The sequence below is a fragment of the Diabrotica virgifera genome, chromosome 3 (assembly GCF_917563875.1).
Source record: "Diabrotica virgifera virgifera chromosome 3, PGI_DIABVI_V3a".
Lineage (NCBI taxonomy): Eukaryota > Metazoa > Arthropoda > Insecta > Coleoptera > Chrysomelidae > Diabrotica > Diabrotica virgifera.
The window spans coordinates 149,994,768-150,010,462 of NC_065445.1; the positions used below are offsets into that span (position 1 = coordinate 149,994,768).

The following is a 15,695-nucleotide window of genomic DNA, read 5'->3' on the forward strand; positions in this document are numbered from 1 at the left end:
ACGATGTTGCGCCAAGGTTGAAAGTTGTAACTCACAGGTTATGACTTTTGCCTCGGTTAACCGAGGGGCTCGGATAACCTAGACTCGGATAATCGCGAGTCTACTGTATGTGAATTTGTACTTTGAGCATATTTTTAGAAAAGTGCACTTAACAGGTTGATTGCCAACGATCAAAACCTCCTTCGGTAACGCCGGCTACTCTGTGAGTTTTGCTTCAATTATGTGATGTATGAATGAAGACGTTTTGTTTAATCCCCGTTTAGGCCTAGGCCTCTTCAGGGTATGTGATGTATACTCCAATCGGAGTAGCCAGCATCAACAAAGGAGGCATGCACACTCTGATCGGAGTAGTCGGCAATCAACCTGTTAAACCCTTTTACTTCTCATCCCCTCAATTGATACTGTGCTTACAGTAAACTTTTCTGTCCCATTGTGTGCTCTGTCCCATTGCATTGAATACATTGCAAAGTATACCGATTTTCAAGATTAAAACAGGTTTAAAATTAATTTGATTAACTGAAACGGGATAAATGCCTGATATTATTATATGTATCGAGTAATTATTATTATTATTATTCTAAATAAACAATAAAAAAATGTTGAGAAATATAAATATATTACAATATAATAGAAATAGGTATGCTTTAATGTCACTGAAAATTTTACACAATTATGGACAAAGCTTACATAGAGTCAGAAAATAACAATAACAAATAAAATTTACTGAAATTCAGTCCTCAATATGCAAAGATTTGAAGGTATCTTGTATGGAACTTACAAAATTTTCGAGATTTGTAATCTGATCATTAGAACTCTCTTCTTCATTAAAAGAAGTACTGGTTTTAGTCTTTCTTTTTGACATCTTCTATTTTGTTGGTTTTAGAACTGCGCCATGATATTTATATTTAATCAAAATAAGTAATTTTATTTTGTATCATTTAATTACAATGACAAATCAACAAAACAGTCTAACTTAAGTACATAGTATAAACAATATAAGTACATATAAACTGTAACTATATTCCTACAACTACCACTAACAATAATTAAAACCAAAAAATAAATCAATCTAAACCACAAATCTAAATGTTGTTTATGAAAGATAGGGATTATCTTCCCTCCTTCCCTGATTAGCTCTATCTTATTACAGCCGCATTAAATTCGCTTCATGCCCATTCTGTCAGTATTGACAGTTTGTTGGTGTTAATATCGTGTTAACATCGGCAGAAGGGTCCACGGATGTATCATAACAGGCTGACCACACATCTGAAGGTTGTTCAGTCTGTGGTACTGAAATCCTTTGATCTGTGCTGAAAAAACTGACAAGTAGCAGCAACAAACACATATATAGTTAATTGATGGATTCGACCGTTACTTGATGGAAGTTCATTTTATCTCACAATAAAACACTGAAAAACGTTTGTTTTTCTATACTTCCACGAAATTTATTACAACTATGTTATTAGTACAGCTGTTTCGGCAAAGTGCCTTTCTCAAGTGATATATTTTACAATGTGTTTGCCTTTTTAAAAGGCAAGGTTTAAAAAGACAAACACATTGTAAAATATATCACTTGAGAAAGGCACTTTGCCGAAACAGCTGTAGTAATAACATAGTTGTAATAAATTTTGTGGAAGTATAGAAAAACAAATGTTTTTCAGTGTTTTATTGTGAGACATATATAGTTAGTACTAGGCATAAACATAAAAAAGAACAAAATAACATGGATGATACCAGGAAGAATGGATGGAAACCAAATAGATCATATTCTAATTTCGAAAAAGTGGACACAAATAGTACAAGACGTAAGGTCATATAGAGGGGCAAATGCGGACACTGATCACATATTGTTGATAGCAAAACTTAAGATGAAAATAATCAAAGCAAATAATCATAAGGAAAGAAAAAGGAGGAAATGGAATATAGCCAAACTGAAAACGCAAGAAAAAAAGTATGACGGTTCCTGTTTATCTGAACCATCTCAGATAATTGAGGGGTGGTTACCCCCTACCATAAGGGTTGATGAAGTAACAATGCTCACTGTAAATTCATTTATTGGTACGTTGAAGTAACTACGGTAAAGAGCTGGTGGTATATTATTTAGTAACTGTGATGTTTACTCGTTGGGATCTCAAATACCAATGACTAATCTTTTCGCCATGAAAGTAGAACTAAAAGTGGATTCCCCTGTTTACTGTTTGGTATAAATAAAAGTGAGAGTGTTTAGTAAAAGTGCTGAATCGACTAGATTATAAATAACGAATACTAATTGTTATTTCAAACTGACCTTGTATCGAAAATCGACACATTGATGTGGTAATCTAGGTCAATCGTATTTATTATAAACAAACGTATTTGTTTTACCAAAGACATTTAATTATTAAAAGAATTTGTCTTAATAAGATGATTACTGAGATGCAGTGTATGCCAGTACATCTTCCCTTTCCCTCCAAAAATTTTCTGACTACGGAAAAGGAAGAAAATTTTCTGATAATACCACCAACTGCCTACTGCGTTTTAATAAATACAAGTTAAGTTTTTATTTCCTATAACTAATAATTAAATACAAAAAAAATAAAAATGTTCGTTATCAACATTGTTCCCGTTTCACTTGTCACTCACTGTGTTCTCGGATTGTAAGCATATAATCTATTCTTATGTATTTCCTTGATTTTATTGTTTTCCATTCTGATCTTACAATTAACGTTATTTACCTCTGTTATTGTGAAGGGGCCTACATAAAGACTATTACACTTACCTTTCTCTTCCCTTTGTACCAGGACTAGGTCTCCTATTTTAAAGTGTTGTGATGTTGTTTTGGGCTTATTTTCTTCTTGCCGCTCTTTTTTGTCTTCATTGTTTTTATTACTTCTAGTGAATTGACCCATCGTATCTATGTATGCTGTGTCCTCTGGTTTCGAAGAAGTGTCCGATATCACGACTTCTTTGACATGTGTTCTTTTCAGTTTGTTAATTTGACATTCATGGCATTGTTTAACGTATTTTCTTACGTCTTTTTCTAAATTTTTCCATCTGAATCTTGCTTTTAGCTTCTTTATTAGTCTATTTTTCTTTAAGTGTCCTCCAAACTTCGGGTGATTATGATATTCTTCTATTAATCTGTGTTTTTCTTTGTCATCTTCTATTGTTTCTGGTACTTCACATATGTATATTTCTACATTCTTCAATATTTTGTTTCCTTGTTTAATAAATTCCTCAATTGTGCACACTTTAAAAATAATATCGTTTACGTATATTTTTACTTTACGTACTGCATTCTCTACCGCCAGCTTATCAAGCTGTGCCAACATTTGGTTTAAATCGAAATGATTGAATCCTGTGGCTATGCTCTTGCTGCATTTTATTTTGTTTTTGACCCTAATGCTCAGCCTTGGTGAGATTAGTTCTGCTCCAAAAGACAAAATTGGTAGTGTATGCGCCTCTAAATTATTTAGTACCTTTCTTACTGTCTGTCTGGGGGCTTCTGGCTGTAGTGCGAGTTCACTTTCTGCCTTCGTTTGCCTTGCTTCCTTCTTCTTTTCTCTTGCTTGAGCTCGTGTTATAGCTAATATATGGGTATTGTCTATGTATAAGTTCTTTAGTTGATGTAATGTTATTCTTGAAAGGCTGTCTGCGTAGTTATTTTCCCTGTTATATACTCTATTTCGAAATCGTATTCCTCTAAATCTAATCTGATCCTTGTAAGTTTCGAAGTTGGTTCTTTCATTGCAAATAAATGTGTTAGGGGTTTATGATCTGTTTTGACTAAAAATGTTGGTGCTCCATATAAATAACATTTGAAATGATTAATTCCCCAATGAATCGCTAGTAATTCCTTAACGATTATAGGTTTATTACATTCTCCTTTATTGAAACTTCTTGATGCGTATGCTATTGGTAGGTCTGTTCCGTTATAATCTTGACTTAAAATTGCTGAACAACTCTCGTTGGATGCGTCTGTTGTTAGGATGAATTTTTTATTGAAATCTGGATATTTTAGGATCAGTGGCTTCATCAGAGATGATTTGAGCTTATTGAATGCTTTTTCACATTCTTCTGACCAAAAAATTCTACTCCTTTCCTTGATAATCTGTTGAGTGGTCTGCATATTTCAGCAAAATTTTGAATAAAACGTCTATAATAGTTACAAAATGCTACGAATCTTTTTGTTTCTTCCGCTGTCTTAGGTGTCGGGTATTGTTCAATCATTGCATATTTCGCTTTGTCCGGTGATACTCCTTCGTGAGAAAGATCATGTCCTAAATATATTACTTCTCTTCTAAAAAATTTACATTTTCCTGGGTTAAGTTTCAAATTGAATTTTCGACAGGTCTCGAATGTCTTTTTCAGGTTGTCTAGGTGATGTTTTTCGGATATTCCTATTAGGTACTGCTATATCGTCCATGTAAAGAAATGCTTTGTCCGGTGTTAATCCTAAAAATGCTATTGACATCCTTGAAAAGCTATTTGGGCTTACATTTAATCCAAAAGGTAATCTGGTAAATTGAAATGCTCCATTTTCCATGCTAAACGATGTGTATTTTCTGGATGCTTTTTCTAATGGTATCTGGTGAAAACCTGACAGATAGATAGATAGATAGATTTATTTAACTACTTTACAAAAATATTGTTTGTAGCAAGTCAAAATTACAAGGTATATCAAAAAATTATAAAAATTACAAGGTGTATAAAAGTACAAGGTGTATAAAATAGAAATATAAAACATAACTTATTAATATCACAAACAAGAAACATAGATTAACAAAAAATATTTTGTGTCACGGTAAGCATTTCAGTGGATGTTCTGCAATGCGTCATATATTCTTCCGAGCAATAAAAGCAATGCTTCAACAGATACCTCTTTATGACTTTTTTGAAACTGTTACAGCTTAGCTGTTTAATATCTTTTGGTAAAATATTGTAATAGTTATAATTAAGACAATTTTTATCTGACAGACGCAATCTACAGCGATTTGTTCGCAAATAGTGAGAGTTTCGCGTATTGTGAACGTGAACATCAGACTGCTTTATTAAATGGGCCCTTTTTCTGTGAATTTCAGTCAGAACTTGATATATCAACAGAGTAGGTAGCAGCATAATTTTTAATTTAATGAAGATAGGTCGGCAATGTTCCAGATAACTAACCCCTGCTAAAATTCGGATAGCTTTCTTTTGCATCCTGAAAATTTGAAGAGCATTTGTTGAATTGCCCCATAAGATTAATCCATAGCTTAGGTGCGAGTGAAATAAAGAAAAATATGTCACCTTCAATGTTTCAAAGTTGACAACCCTTGCTAGTTGACGAATAAGAAATAATGAACTAGACAGCTTCCTCTTTACTTGTGAAATATGAGCCGACCAGTTCAATCGATTGTCTATGGTTATTCCTAATAGTTTAGCAGTCTCTTTTTCATCTGGATCGCCATGTAAACCACTTGCAGATATAATCAAGTCCTGCGTTTTTTCAGTATTAAGTTTTAGTTTGTTCGCAGCAAACCATGTACTAGATTTATCAGAAACTTCCTCGTAAGCCATTTTTAAATCCTCATTATTATTACCTGATATTATGTATGTCGTATCATCCGCAAATTGTACTGATTTGTACGGAGATATGAAATGAGGCAAATCGTTGACATATATAATGAATAAAAGAGGTCCCAAGACCGAACCTTGTGGGACTCCATGTTTTACGGGTCGAAAATCGGAGAGATGACCTTTAGACACAACAGCCTGATGTCTGCCACATAGGTACGAAGCTTAAGAGGGATACCTCTGATTCCATAATAATTTAATTTGTGGAGCAAAATGTCATGTGAAACGCAGTCAAAAGCCTTCGACAAATCGCAGAGAGAAATTGCTACGCGATTGCCACGTTTAAGTCTCTCAATCACCTCGCTCACAATATTATATACCGCGTTTGTAGTAGAACGAGCACTTCTGAATCCATATTGCGAGTTGCTAAAATAACTTTTAGACTCAAAATAAGAATATAATTGTTGTTTGACCACCTTTTCAATCACTTTCCCGAATGTAGAAACAATGCTTATGGGCCTGTAATTGTCAGTTTTCGAGGAATCACCTTTTTTATAGATAGGTAGTACCTTTGAGTACTTAAGTGCTCCTGGAAATACTCCAGTTGGTAGAATTAAGTTAATAAGATGAGTGGAAGGTGTTAAAACTATTTGGTAAGTTTCTTTTAAAATCCTGCTATTAATTTCGTGAACGTCCTTACAATTGGAATTATTAAGAGATTTAATTATTTGAGAGATCTCATCTTCCACAACAGGTCGGAAACAAAAGGACTTGCTCGGGGAAGGATAATTTCTGTAACTGAAGAGGATATAGTTATTAATAGTGGGAAGGGATGTAATTATGTTTTCAGTGATTGTAATAAAAAATTGATTTATTTCGTCTGGAGATAGATCTGGTTGTACCGAACTGGATCTTGTATTGCCTCTTTCGAAGTTTAATATTTTCCAGCAGTCTCTAGGTTTATTATTGGAGTAAATAATAAAATCAGAGTAAGCCGACTTTTTGGTATTTTTTAACTGCCGATTATATTCATATTTTTGTTGTTTATATAGTTTGAAAATATCGGGATCCTTAGTGACATCTGTAATGTGTTTAAGTAGAGAAAGATTAGATCTGTAAGCCCTTAATTCGTCATTAAACCATTGCACGGGTATTATTTTAGCAGTTTGTCGTACTTTTTTTAATGGAAAAAACTTTAATATTAAGTTGTTATAAGTTTCAGTTAGAAAGAACATCAAAACATCTGGATCGTTATTGGTATCATAGAAAAAGTCCATCTTTATACTAGCTAGTGCATATTTAAGCTTCTGCAAACCAGAAGAAGTAATAGACCGTTGAAGTGATTGATTAGTGTCAACAACTTTAAGCTCAGAATCAATAGATATAAATTGTGCTCGATGGTCAGAGAAACAAGGTTCAAATACGCCCACTCTGTAGATATTTTCAGAAAAATTCATCATAATGTTATCGATGCAACTACTGGACTGAGATGTGATTCTAGTATAATCGTTTATCGATATTTCTAGACCAAAAGACATTAACAGATTTTGAATATCATGAGAAGAGTCAGATTTAATTTTAAAATTTATATTAAAATCTCCAAGTATAATCAGTTTGTCTGCTTTATTAAGTAAGAACGCTATAACATTCTCAAAATTCACCAAAAATAAGTCACAGTCACCATTACCTGATCTGTATACAGTTAAAACATTGGTTTTTATTGAAGGTATATAAATTGCACAAAACTCTGAAGTTTGCTCTACGTTATATTCATTTAGATTAAGAGAAGAATACATAAGATTTTCTTTTACATAAATTGCAACTCCACCTTGTTTCTTTTTAACCCTACAAAAAAAGTTAGCTAGTGAAAAGCCGGAGATGTTAATTAGTTTTAGATTTTCTTCAGTTTGCCTGACATTAAGTCTATAACTGAAAACCATTTTGCCCTTCCTAGTTGATCTAATACCGAGTCTATTCTTGGTAAAGGAAATTTGTCTGTGACTATTTTCTTGTTCAGTTGTCTAAAATCTATGCATAATCTCCATGCTTTATTTCCATCTATCGCTTTTTTCGGTACCAGCACTACTGGGCTATTGTATTCTGATGTGGACGGTTCTATTATTCCTTGGTCTCTCAGTTTTTGTACTTGTCGGTTTAATTCCTCTGTTTGTGCATGAGGTGTCCTATAATTTTTAATATATACCGGAGTTTGGCCTTTAACTCTCAGTTTCTGTTCGTAGAAGTTGTTACATGTTAGCATGTCATGCCTTAGGGCGAATATATCTGAATAATCTTCGCATAAAGATACTAACTTATCGCGTATGTATTCTGGAATGTCTAACTTCAATGATTCCCGTAATTCCTTTTTCCTGTCCTCGCTGTCGTTGATTAGTCTATATATGTTGAATCATTTAATGTCTAATGTTTTGATTGCGTTTGTCTCTACTTTTACTGTTTCGTAGGTTGTGTTCAAAATTTTGATGTACGGATCATTACTTGAAATAATTGCTCTCGCTATGAATATTCCTGGTTGTATTTCCTGTTGTTCCACTATCCTGTCGTTCTTCAGCGTTTGAAAAATTTTTACGACTCTGTAAATTTCACATCTAGGCGGTATTATTATCGTGTCATTATCTATATTATCCAAAATGTTCGTACTAATGTAACAATCGTTGTCCTCTTTAATGTGCATTTTAAGGTTAGCGTAGTCTAGTATGCATTGAAAGTTTGAAATAAAGTCTCTCCCAATGATTCCGTCGGTTGGCATAGGAAAGCTAGGTTCAACTAATTGAAAGATATGCTCAAATCGAGATCCTTTTACTTCTAGTGTTGTTTCAAATTCTCCCATTGTTTGTAATTCTCATTTAGTTACTCCTTTTATTTTCGCCTTTGTGTTTGGTTTCACATGTTCCTTCATAAAATCTTGTGAACATTTCAGTATTGAAATATCAGCTCCTGTGTCTATGATAAATGTATTTGTATGTTCTAGGATTCCTGTTTTCATTCGTACAAAATTCGTTAGGTTTAAGTCGAAGTTGTAAATATTATATTCCACTTCTGCATGTGTACTTTCCTTGTTTCGTTCATTCAAAACCCCAACTGCTGGTTTTCTGGTTCCTCTTGGCTGTCCTCTAACTCCAGTAGCCTTACGTTTCTGTTACGTCCTCCTCTCTGGTTCCCTCTGTACGTTTGGTTGTTAAATTGTCTATATCCTCTGTTCGAATAATTCCGTTGGTTTTCTGTTGCTTCTCCTTCGTTCCGTTGTCCGAAGTTATTTCTTCTTCCTCTATCGTATTTGTTATGGTATCCTCTTCGGTATTGCTGCTGTCCTCTCCTATTTTCATAATTCGTCCTATAACTCTTCCCTGTGTGTTCTCCTCTGTCGTATCAATCGATAAAAATTTAGATACTACTTCCTGCGGTGTTGTGAAATTACCTGCCTCCAGTATTAACTTAGCTCTATCCGTATTAACATTTCGTTTCAGTGTTGCTACAACTGTTTCCGTTGTGTATTTTTTCGCTAATTCCAATGGCATTCCTTCCGCTATGTATGCTACCTTCAACTGTTCCGCTAGTTCCTCTACTTCATATGCGTACACTGCTGCATATTTGTTTCCTTGCCTTTTCTTTGCTAACTTGTCTATTATCGTTTTCGGATTGTCGCCTCTTAATTCTTTCTTCAGTGCCGCGACTATAAGTGGTATCGTATCCTCTGTGGTTATCAGGTTTCTAGCCTTATTGGTCAATCTTGTCTTTATTAATGTTATCGCTGTTTCTTCATGTCCTTCGGCTATTTTTCCAAGTAGCTCTAATGCGTCTAAAAATGGTCGTAGTTTACCTGCGCTTCCATCAAACTCGTTGGGCAATACCTTGCTTGCAATATTCAAAAATTCGTTAATTGTCAGAACCATGTTTAATATTTTTATATCTTGTTTTATGTCGCTTTTTCCCTCTTCTATTTCCTCGTTAATTTTTTCCTCTATTTCTTCGTCACTTTTTTCCTCTTCTACTTCTTCGTCGCTTTGTTCTTTCTCTATTTCCTTGTCGATTGGCTGATGTATTGAACTTGGAACTACTGTTCTTAAGTTTACAGCTTGAAATGAGCGTATAACTTTGTCTTCCAAAAGAATCAGAGACACGAAAGCATAAATTCGACAGTCTTTACGAGGTATAGTAAATATGTATATAAAATATGTCAAAAATAGTAAAAATATAGTAAATTGCAATAAAAATCATTATATCAATCAATATAAATCACCATAAAAATCAGTAGACAAATCAAAATGTCATAAAAATCAGTAGGTAAAATAATAACAAGAATAAAAAACCGCTAAACGCCGTAAAAATGAGTGGCGCATAAATTATTCCAGCTACAAAAGATCTGATATGAATGTTACGTGGCGCGAAAATGGATTTTCATTTGATGCAAAACAAAATTTTAGTTTTATTTTAAAATATTTTTCAATAATATTTGCTAAATTTGAAGTAAACGCGCCACAAAAGAGTAACTTTGATACAGTTTGAATTTTGAAACTCTTTTGTGGCGCGTTTACTTCAAATTTAGCAAATATTATGGAAAAATATTTTAAAATAAAACTAAAATTTTGTTTTGCATCAAATGAAAATCCATTTTCGCGCCACGTAACATTCATATCAGATCTTTTGTAGCTGGAATAATTTATGCGCCACTCATTTTTACGGCGTTTGGCGGTTTTTTATTCTTGTATCAGGAGTTTTTCAAAGGTATTTATAAATTAAATGTATGAAGTTGAATGCAATGTTCCTCTATTACACGTCAAGCTTTATAAATTGTCACCTTTGTTGCATTATCTCCCAAATGATCTAGTCTCCATCGAATGTACACTAGATTTTGTTCTATTCGAAATAGATTGAAAAAAAAATATATTGAGATGGCCGGTAAATGAAGTCGGATTGCCCGTTGCCAGATCAAATTTAGCGTCGCAACCACTACAACTACATAAACCATTTGGGGAATAATCGTTAATTGGATTATACTTTTGTATCTTAATAACTTCTAAACGGCTTAACCGATTTTGATCAGTAAACATGAGTTTGAAACGTATTAACCAGTAGTATCTGATGGATCTAAGGTCAAGTATGATAACTGAAGCTATTACAGGAATTATTGAGCTTTCGAAATTGTTTTTCCCACAGGAAATAGATTTTATCATATTTATGAAGCCTATAACCTAAAAATTCGAATTTTCCCGGATATGAGGTATACATCGTTAGATTTGTCTTGAGTTCTTCTACAAACGCTAAGTTATTGGCGCAATTCGTACGTTGAAATGTTGAGTAATTGTCGAAAAACCAAAATTTTCAAAGTTTAGTTTTTCAGTTTTTCGGCTATACTGAGCCGTGTATATGTCTGATCCTGACGGCTTAAATACCATTTGAAAGCTTAAGTCAACACTATTGATTTGATGTATTTGCGGTTCTCCTGCCTCTTCGTGATCCGAATATATATACCCCCAAAAAATATGCCGTTTTGTACCTACCAAGTCCTATAGCTGGCTTATGGGTGGTCAAAAGTAACAAACTACACCGGTTCTAAATCGGCCCTGACCCCCTCTTTAAACACAGAGAAAAATATCAAATCGGTTTAACTTTCAAACACACATACATACATATCCACAAATATTTTCCCTTTTTTAAATAAAAATTGAGTCACATTTCTAAGCTCTATAACTTTTGAATGGTATAACCGATTTTCAAAATTAGATATGCGTTGGAAAGGTAATGATCAGTTCTATTAGAAGCCGCAAAGGTTGGACAAATTTTAAAACTTTTTGGGAGTTTTGGTGACGAGAACGAAAAAGAGGCCCTAAATAGGAAGGGCCGTAAAATCTACACCCTTGGACCAAAATCGATGGTTGACATATAAATGGGTGAGTCTTTTCTGAATTTTAAGATGGGAGTTGGCCCAATTTTCAATTCAATCAAATTTAGAAAATCGAAAATTTTGTGTATATATAGTGTCGCAAGTAGGGTGGTGTGGGTGTGCGCCACTGGCGAGAACTGCCGTTCTCTGGTAATGTTCAAAATTAGACATGCGTTGGAAAGGTAATGATCAGTACTGTTAGAAGCCGCAAAAGTCGGACTTAAATTTTCGAGTTTTTGGGAGTTTTGGGGACCAGAACGAAAAACAGACCCTAAATAGGAAGGGCCGTAAAATCGACACCCTTGGACCAAAATGGATGGTTGACATATGAATGGGTGAGTCTTTTTCTGAACTTGAAGATGGGAGTTGGCAAAATTTTCAATTCAGTCAGATTTAGAAAATTGAAAATTTCGTATATATAATAGTGTCGCGTGTAGGGGGTGTATTTCTGCGCCACTGGCGAGAACTGCCGTTATCTGGTAATCTTTCCGATATAAAACTAACAGCTTCGATAACTAATAAATCGAAAACTATTAATTTTATCAAAAAAATGTATAATGAACATTTTTTGCTTATAATTAATATTTTTACCAGCATTTGCGGTCAAAATATAAAAAAAAATTCCACCCTCGAGATGAGGTGGCAACCACCCCATGGTAAAAGCGTCTTTTGGCATCATATAGATTTTGATCCTTGGACTATCCACTACTTATTGTCAAATTTTTAAGCAAATCGATCCATTCTGTAAAAATTGCGAAGTGAAAAATTTCAGTTCCTGGACTAATTATACTTTTGGAGCTCTATAACTTCTGAACGACTTACCTGATGTTGATCACTAAACATGAATTTGAAACGTATTGACAAGTAGTATCTGATGCATCTAAGATCGAGTATGATAACTGAACGTATTACAGGAATTATTGAGCTTGAAAAACCGTTTTTTACCATAATAAATAGATTTGATCATACTTATGAAGCCTATAACTTAAAAATTCGAATTTTCCCAGATATAAGGTATACACCGTTAGACGCGCCCTGAGTCCTTCTACAAACGCTCAGTTATTGACGAAATTCGTAGGTTGAAATTTTGAGTAATTGTCGAAAAACCAAAATTTTCAACGTTTAATTTTTCAGTTTTTTGGCTATGGTGAGCACTGCGTATGTCTCAGCTTGATCGCTTAGGCGCCATTTGAAAGCTTAACTCAACCCTATTGATTTGGTGTATTGGCGGTTTTCCTGTCTTTCCTTGAACCTAAGATATATACGCCCAAAAAATATGCTATTTTGTATTTACCTAGTCCTCTAGCTAACTTACGGGTAGTCAGAAGTCAAAAATTAGACCGGTTCTGAATCGGCCCTCACACCCTCTTGAAACACAGAAAAAAAAATTCAGATTGGTTTAACTTTTCCACACACATACATACATACATACATATCCACAAACATTTTCCATTTTTTAAATAAAAATTGAGTCATATTTCTGAGCTCGATAACTTTTGAATGGTAAAACCGATTTTCAAAATTAAACATGCGTTGGAAAGGTAATATATAAAGTAAATCTATGCTATCAGAAGCCGCAAAGGTCGGGCTTAAATTTTTGAAATTTTTGGGAGTTTTGGGGACGAGAACGAAAAACCGGCTTTAAATGCGAAGGGCCGTAAAATCCACACCCTTGGACCAAAATGGAGAAGTAACATATAGATGGACGAGTCTTTTCCTAAACTTTAAGATGGGATTTGGCCCAATTTTCAATTCAGTCAGGTTTAGAAAATCGAAAATTTCGTGTATATATAGTGTCGCTTGTAGGGGTGTTGTGCGCCACTGGTGAGAACAAGAATCTACAGGTCGAGCAAGTCTCGTAAATTTCACGATTGCGAGCCACGCTTCACGCAACCGTGTTTGCGTACTTGTGTTTCGAGTTGCGTGGTCGTGCAGAGTTATATTTACCAATTCGCGCAATCGTACTTGAGACGCTGTGAGGTGTTTGAAAATTTGTGTAACTTGATTGCTTGATTCTGTGGTGTGAAGTTGGTTAAACTTTTGTTTTATTTTTTTTTGTTTTGTTTGTTTTTGTTGTTGCGAATATATCGCAAAAAGTTTTTAGATGAAGTAATTGTATGATGAAGATAACACAGAAAATACAAGAGGGCAGCATACTTTGCAAAACAACTGTTACAATTTGAAATCAACAATTTGTTAAGTTGTTGTCTTGCAGAGGAATATTTATAATCAATGCTTGCAGGTAAAAAAAGTGACTTTTTAAAAAATTATATCTTGGAAACTAAAAATTATTTTTATTTATAATTGAAACATGTAAAAGTATAGTACTCTCAAAAAAATTTCAGCCAAAAATATTCATTTTTGTAGAGTTGACTGCAATTTTTCGACAACAGCCCTTTTTTGCCGTGAGCAGCATAACAAGTCCAGTCTCATCTGAAATCAAAGTTTCTTGTAGTTTATACCTCTGGCTAGTGAATCAACAAAGGATTTTTTATCAGATGAGGTCATTTTTGTTTTATAAAAAAAACTACTTTAAAAATGAGAAAAATTGGGGTCAAAAATGTGTTTAAACTTATGTAAAATCTTCAAATTTCATTTTTTTTTAATTCCTTCGTTCATATTCTAGCCAGAGGTATAAACTACAAGAAACTTTTTGATTTCAGATGAGACTGGACTTAGTTATGCTGCCAACGCAAAAAAACTTAAACTCTACAAAAATGAATATTTTTGGCTGAAACTTTTTTTGAGACTACCTTAAGTACTATACTTTTACATGTTCCAATTATAAATAAAAATAAATTTTAGTTTTCGAGATATAATTTTTTTAAAAAGTCACTTTTTTTACCCACAAGACCCCTTAAAAAAATGTTTGGAAGAATATGTTTGATGGCCAAGATGCATACATATATTTAGAAGGAAAGTTCCTGATTTCTGTAGTATAATACATAATACCGAAGAGGAAGTAGCCCTAAGCGCCGGACTCCACTTGCGATTTGTAGTTGTGAAGATTGAACACATTCTTTCAAATAGAAGTCAATCCATGATTATTTAGTCACAAATGGATTGACTTGTATTTGAAACAATGTGTTCAATCTTCCTGATTACAAATCGCAAGTGGAGTGCGGCGGTAATAACACCAAAATATTCCATATAGGTCCATAGAAGGTACACAGACATTGAAAAATTCCTGGAATATCCCCGAAAACATGTTCCCTGAGAACATCCCAGGAAAATCCTGTGCCAGCATTTTAAACATTACCTGAATGTCTTATTGGAACATTCCATGAATGTCCACGAATGTTCTCTGGACATTCAAAATATATTTTGTAGACATTCCCTGGATATACCAGAAATACAGTGATGAGCGCTCTAATAACCGGCAAAATAGCACAAAAGATGTATTAAGTAGTGAGATAAAAAGACATGAAACTAGTCGAGCTGGGAAATTTAGCGATATTAACTTATACATTTAGATTGTATTGATTGTGTACCACCTTCAGACGTATCAGACGAGTTTGGAAACTACCACTGTCACAGTGACAGTTTTAGTTGACATACTCCTCCGATATGTGTAAAGGTGGGATCAATATAACGTAAATTTAAAGGTTAATTTCTCTAAATTTCCCAGCTCGACTAGTTTCATTTCTTTTTATCTCACAACTAAATATTTTGCCGGTTATTAGGGCACTCATCACTGTACATCCTTGCTGATGTGACAATACCTCCTATCTGTTTTTTCATGAGTTTTGTATGAGAGATGGAAAAACATGTTTTAAGGTCACCTCCTGTGTTCATATGTAAGTTTTGACTTGTTTTGTAGTTCATAGATAGTTTAATTTACTACAAAACAAGTCAAAAAATATCATATGAAAACAGGAGGTGACCCTAAGACAAGTTTTTAGTCTCTCTTACAAAACTCATGAAAAAACAGATAGGATGTATTATTACATCACTGACGATATGTGGCCATACCAAATAATACATCCTTGATAAATATAAACATTTTTATTGAACAAAATCTTTTCATACATTTTTTTAATGCAATTTACTGATATTCCTAAATATTTCAAAAAAATGTGTCACATTTGCTTTGTAAACCTTTCTTTTGCCTTTCGTAGCCACATATTCCGTTTCCTTCCTGGTTTTTTTGTAGACCACTTCTCTCAGCTGATTCTAAAAAAAATAAAATAAATGGTAATTTTTCTATCCTTTACAATTAACAATCAGAAGAAATATTATTTACAGATAATGATATGTATAA

The 15,695-nt window shown here is 33.7% G+C and overlaps 1 protein-coding gene across 1 annotated transcript in view; it reads left to right on the forward strand.

Annotated features, from left to right (window-relative positions):
• Positions 1–15,695, forward strand: part of LOC126882098 (Golgi apparatus protein 1) — a 155,795-nt gene that overhangs the window by 1,256 nt on the left and 138,844 nt on the right. The window lies entirely within an intron of this gene.